At 37.6% G+C, this 6,880-nt stretch overlaps 1 non-coding gene across 1 annotated transcript; it reads left to right on the forward strand.

Annotated features, from left to right (window-relative positions):
- The first annotated feature begins 1,259 nt into the window (after positions 1 to 1,259).
- On the forward strand, positions 1,260 to 1,366 carry LOC148872127 (small nucleolar RNA R71). Its single transcript, XR_016108622.1, has one exon. It is a non-coding gene; the product is annotated as a small nucleolar RNA R71 (small nucleolar RNA).
- The last annotated feature ends 5,514 nt before the right edge of the window (positions 1,367 to 6,880 follow it).

Consider the following 6,880-nt stretch of genomic DNA (forward strand, 5'->3'; position numbering starts at 1 on the left):
TCATGGATCTATCAACCAATTGTAATGCCACTCTAGAGGGTTGGGGTTCATTCAACCCCAATTTCTTGAAGATAGAATATGGCATTAAATTGATGCTAGCTCCCAGGTCACATAAAGCTTTTTCAAATTTTAAACTGCCAATGGTACAAGGAATAGTGAAACTCCCTGGATCTTTGAGTTTCTAAGGCAGCTTGTTCAGAAGGATAGCAGAACATTCCTCATTTAAAGCAACTATAGCCACATCTCCCAGTTTCCTTTTGTTTGCCAATAATTCCTTCAAAAACCTTGCATAGTGTGGCACCTGGGCTAAAGCATCAGCAAAAGGAATATTAATATGTGAACTTTTAAATATTTCAAGAAACTTACCAAATTCCTTTTCCAATTTTTGTTGCTTCAGCCTGTTGGGGAATGGAACTTGTGGCTGCTGGTGCATCCCTTGTTGTGCTTCTGGTTGTTCCGTCTTCTGTTGTCCGGTCCCAAGGCTTGTTTCTGCCTTAGGTTCAACCCAATTCTTCTTTTTTACCTCGGGCAACTCTTTTCCATTCCTTAAGGTAATAGCTTGCACCTGCTCTCGTGGATTCACTTCAGTGTTGCTTGGAAGAGTTCCCGGCAGTCTGGAAGAGATTAATTGTGCCAATTGCCCCACTTGGTTTTCCAGGTTTTTGATTGAGGCTTCCTAGTTCTAGAACCTGGTTTCTGCACTTGCTATAAATTTTGTCATCAGTTCCTCCAAATTGGACTTTGGTTCAGGCTGATGATAAGTCTGGTGGAACGGCTTGGAAGTATGCTGATTCGGCCAGGACTGGTTTGAATGTCCCCTCCATCCTGGATGAAAAGTATGGTGACTCTGATAACCCTGCTGTCTTGACGAATTGCTGACATAGTCAACTTGTTCAGTAGATGGCCTGAACTGATTGCCAACTTGGCAGTCAATGCTGATGTGGCCTCCCCCACACAATTCACAATTAAGAGGCTGCACATGCATGGCAGCTATCTGCATTTCATCCATTTTCTTACTGAGTGCTCCTATTTGTGCAGATAGTGCCGTATAAGTATCAACATTATGCAAGCCATGCTGCTTCCTAGTTTGAGTTCTTTCAGAATGCCATTGATAGTTGTTGGCTGCCATTTCCTCAATAAGTGCATGGGCAACCTCAGGAGTTTTATTATTTATGGACCCTCTGGCTGCAGCATCTAATATGGTCTTATTTGAGTCAGTAAGACCATTATAGAAAGTCTGCACTTGCAGCCAAATGGGGAGGCCATGGTGAGGAACTCTCCTTAACAGCTCCTTCTATTGTTCCCATGACTCGTATAAAGATTCCCCCTCTTGTTGGAAAAAAGTAGTGATGTCATTCATCATTTTAGCAATTTTAGAAGGGGGAAAATATTTAGAGAGAAAACGACTAGCCATTTCATCCCATGTAGCTATTGATCCTGCCAGTAATGAATTCAGCCATGCTTTGGCTTTATCCTTCAAAGAAAATGGAAATAACCTCAACCTAATGGCATCATCACTTACCCCATTGTGTTTGAAGGTGTCACAAATTTCTAAAAAGTTAGAAATGTGTGCATTGGGATCTTCGTGGGCCAATCCACAGAATTGCACTATGTTTTGAATCATTTGTATGATGGCAGGTTTGATCTCAAAGTTGTTAGCAGCAATATTGGGCCTGATAATGCTGGAGGCAGCTCCAGTGAGAGTGGGTTTGGCATAGTCCATCATAGTCCTCTGCTCAGCCATTTCTTGAGCCTCTTGAGCTTCTTGAGCTTCTTGCTGGACTTGTTTGGCTGCTCTTAGTCGTACACAGAGAGTTCTTTCAATCTTCGGGTCGTAGAGGATTTCCTCCAGCTCGACTCTGCTTGTCAGAAACTGCGAAAGTCAAGGCAATAAACAAGCCAATATTCACAAAATAACTAACCTTATTACAACTGAAAATGTATAGTGAAGTATTGGAATATACAAACCTACATCCTAAAACAAATAAATGCAGCTAACTAAAAGCAGATCAACATCTTATTCAAGGTTCCTTTATCTACATCCATCGATTGCAACATCTGAATTCAGATCCAATTTAGTTGAGTTCAGATCTACAAGTCTTTGGTATTGTTAGTCCAGAGAAAATTAATAAATAATAATTCAGATATGAGCTGTATATCTCATACACACTCATTGGTATACACTGCAATATACATCCATTAAGGTTGGAATCAAATCTGTGATGCTTTAGGGCTGATATCAGATCTGATTTGAAAAATATATTAAAAGGACCTGAAATAAACTAAAACCAGTCCTGAGTTAGGCTTGGGTTAAGGATTTTAAGCTCTACAATTGAAGCCCAAACCTGTATAGCTGATGCATATCAAACACTTGCTAAGACCTGAAAATCGGGTCTGCAATGTTTGGTATTGTTAATTGCTGCAATTCAGATCTGATGTTAACAGTTTTACTGAACAAAACTCAATCCAAAGATATTGCAGATTAGATCTCATATCAAACCACCTGCACTTCATGTCTGTAACTTTATTAGAAAACAGAGTTGGCCAACAAAAACTTTAAATTTAGAAATGGACATCCAAGCCTGAGTGGCTCATGTTCAGTGATTGCAGAAACCTGAAATCAGGTCTGCAATGTTTATACTATAAGCAGCCTGGATTCAGATCTGAATGCCAGTATATTACAATCTAAAATATGAAGCTTTTTTTTGACCTTTCAGGCCTTACAAACATCAGTCCTAATCTAATCCAAACATCAATTCAGATTGGGTGCAAGAGATTTAAATGATAATAAAACAACAAGTTCAAAGAAATTTCAGATCATGTACTCATACTGCCTCAGATTCTCATGCATTTCAGATCTGAGGTAGAAATATAAGAAGGTGGACCCCCTTCTCCATCGAAACAAATGAGATTGTCGCAGATACAACACATTCAAAAAAATGAATTAACCAAATTTGCCTGATGTAGAGGCAATCAAGAAAACTGCATAAGTAAATATATAACCTACAGAAAAGTGGGCTAATCCAACCAATCTTGCTTGCACAATGGAAAGAGCCACTGGTTTATCTCTCCATCGAATCAAATTAGCCAAAGGTGTGCGTTCATGAGCCCATGCTAAAGTTTCAATCAATTCCTGCCAATATCCACGCCAAGAAATTAAGAACATAAATCCAGTAGCCCAAACAAGATGTCCAAATAGGAACATCCATGCCCAGACCGATAAACTATTCATGCCAAAAGGGTTATATCCATTGATAAGTTGTGAAGAGTTTAACCATAGATAATCTCTTAACCATCCCATCAAATAAGTGGAGGATTCATTAAACTGTGAAACATTACCCTGTCATAATGTTATGTGCTTCAAATGCCAATAAAAAGTAACCCATCCAATGGTATTTAACATCCAGAAAACTGCCAAATAAAATGCATCCCAAACCGAAATATCACAAGTACCGCCTCGTCCTGGACCATCGCAAGGAAAACTATAACTGAAATCCTTTTTTATCTGGCATTAACTTGGAACCACGTGCATCTAATGCATTCAGACCTGCAACCAGCTGAGCTCAGATTTGAGTTCAAATCTGAGGTTCAGATCTGAAGGCTCACATGTCATTCTTTCAAATATTTTTCATTCCTTGCTACCCTTTGATTCTTGAAGCAAATCTGATATCTCACAATGTGAATGGGGTGCCAAATTCACATCAGAATTGAGTACGTTCAGGTCTGAGTTCAGATGAACTCAGATCTGAACCTAGCAGATTTGCAACCAACTGAACTCAGATCTGACCCCAAGTCTGAGTTCACATCAAATTTCTTTCATTCTTTGCTACAATTTCAGCCATGAGACAAGTCTGATGTATCAAAATATCAGTCATAATTGAGTAGGTTCAGGTCTGAGTTCAGATGAACTCAGACCTGAACCTAGTAGAATGCAGACCTGCACTCGGCTGAACTCAGATCTGAACTTCAGATTTGAGTTTCAGATTTGAAAGTCAGATTTGAAGTTCAGATTTGAAAGCTCTCATGCTATTCTTTCATTGTTTTTTTTTATTTTCTTTTTCTATATATATATGTATTCTTTTTTAGAAAGGAAGAAAGCTAAAACAAAATACAACAATGCAACCAAAATCTTTTTGGATGAGTGTAGCTCTGATTGCTGAATGCAATTCAGGTCTAAACTCATTTTAAGATTTATAATTTTTTTTCTTTTTGGAGGTAATATAATCACAAATAAGAGAAATCAGATCTACTTCAGCTACACTAAAACTAAAACAAAGGATGGAACAATCAAATATCAATAGAAGAACCATGGCTCCATCAATGCAGCCCTTGCATTCAAGGCTGAAATGTAAGATGAAAATTTGAAAACTAGCCATGAATGCAATGCTAAAAACCAGATTAAGAATGATCAATCGTTCATAATATTGCTTCTATAAATCCCCGGCAATGGCGCCAAAAACTTGATGTGTGGCTCATTGTGACACTAGCAAGTGCACTAGCCGTTCAATTAATAAAGTAGTGAGTGAAGTATCGTTCCCACGAGGATTTAGGAAACAAGTATCAATACTAAATTGAGTACTTCTTATCTGATTAACAAATAAATCAAAACTTTTAATGAAAGCTAAAAATCCTATATTAAAATCTATCTAAATCATTGGTCCAATTGCCTTCAAATCAGGTTAGAAGAGTAAGCATTAAATTTCAATCTTAGAATTCAGCAATCTATCAATTTGGATCATTCGAATAAATCATAATTGAGCATTGGTTTGGTGAAAACCCCAAGGTCATGAACAGCCTCTCTCAAGCACATGTTCATCCTATGCTTGAGTGACAATTCTTCTATCTCTAACAAGAATCTAATCCCTATGCATGCATTTCTTCAAACACTTCTAAGGCATCAATTCAAAACTGAATTGATCACCAACTGAATTGTACAAGTTATCTCTAATCTTGCATCCAATTCAGTTCTTGAATAGTAGATCTGAATTCCTAGAATCTCTCTCAAACACTCTAGAAATTCTAAGCTTTAGGTCCATTTGGCCAATCTGAAAATTGCAGATCTGAATTCTCTTTCAAGCAATTCAGATCATGCAATCTCAGATCTGAGAATTCAGATATGAGTTTTGAAGGTTAGTTGGCCGAATTAATCTACAAAAACACCCTTATTCAAGAAACTCCAAGTACAATTCATGACCATTCGAATGAATAGAAAAGAATTAGATTGCTGAACTGAAATTTTACAAGCTGAAATACATCAAGGAAGAATGGAAGAAGGAGAAAAAAGAAAGAAAATATAACAAAGAAACATAATTCAAATTAAAGGAGAATAAAATTACAATTGAATTATTACAAATGATCTTTGAATCACAAACCCCCAATTTCGAACTCACCTTCTCTTCTAGCTTGCTTGTCTTGAACTTCCTTCAGCCCTTCTTATTCTTCTTCCTTACGCCTAACCTTTTTCTCTTCTCTTCTCTGAAGGTGGCCGAACCTCTAAGAGTGGGAGAGCCTTCCTCTCAAGCAATTGAACACCTCTCCCCCCTCCTAGAGGCCTCCTTATATAGTTTTTCAAGGGGGTTCTTGCCCCTTCTTGAAGCCTCTAAAATGGGGTGTATTACACCCCTTTCTTGAGCTTTCTAGAGCTCTCCTGAAAGCTTCCTAAGGGCTGCTATTTGGGCTGCACTTAGGTTCTCTCTTAGCACATGATAGCTATACATTGAGCTGCTCTTTTGGGCTGAGAATGGGCCTTCCTTGCTGGGCAGAATTCTATTCTTAGCTAGGCTTTCTTTTCTTGGGTTTTCTCAAGGAATCTACTTGCTCTTCTTGGGCCGAAGTGCTCTCTCTTGCTTCCACAACCGGGCTGGGCTGGATTTGGTCTTTTTGAACCTTCTTTTCTTGCCTTTTTCCTTTATTTTTTGGATTAATTACCCCTGAAATTTATTCTTAGCATTAAGCTAAATTAAGACAAAAATTAATAAAACCGGCATAAAAATCCATGCTAAAGTCCTCAAAAATTATAGATAAATTGTAGGTTCATCATAGGCCTATAGCCTAACCTGGTCCATGACTATTCCTAGTTAAGAATGGCATTGGGCTCTTTCTACTTTGTTTTATCTCAAAAAAGTTTATACATAATAAAAATAGAGTACATGAGCATGAGGATGTCAACACAATAACCCATAAACCAATTTCCAACTGAAATCAATGGCTCTTGAGTTTTCAAAACCTATCAAAAAAATACAATTGAAAGAATTTGATATGGATTGGGTTGGTATCAAGTTAAATGCCTATAGGGTTTGGTGAGTTGTCATGGGTTTGACTTAACCCTAACCCGACCCTCCCATGCTTCCACTCAAACCCAACCCAATCCAACCCAACCCAATACTATGCAATTTTTAAACCTACCATGAACTATAGGCTTCAACTCCATACGGAACCATTTTGTCCTATAGTCTTTCAATTATATTTTTGTGATACTTTTTTTGAAAACTCAAGAGCCATTAATTTAAGTTGGAAATTGGTTTATGGGTTCCGGGGTATTGCTTATCCAAAGTGAAAAAAAAACAAATAGTGAAATAAATCATATACTTTAAGATTAGGGTTAGAAACCAGACCAAAATACAAGAATACCCTTAATATGTGTATGGGAATTGTGACTTGATGGGTGAGGGGTTAGCTAAACTTGAACCCAATTTAGGATAAACAATCAAACTCTAACCTAACCCTAAACAGTTAAAACAAACATTGAAAGAAATCATAAACTTTAAGGTAATAAATTACATGAATACTTTTTATATATGTGCACGGGTATTATGATCCAATGGACCAAGTCAGCCAAACCTACACTCGATTTGGGTCAAATAATTGAAACTCTAAGCTG

Source organism: Nelumbo lutea, chromosome 2 (assembly GCF_056320005.1).
Source record: "Nelumbo lutea isolate HS-2025 chromosome 2, American lotus-T2T, whole genome shotgun sequence".
Classification (NCBI taxonomy): Eukaryota; Viridiplantae; Streptophyta; class Magnoliopsida; order Proteales; family Nelumbonaceae; genus Nelumbo; species Nelumbo lutea.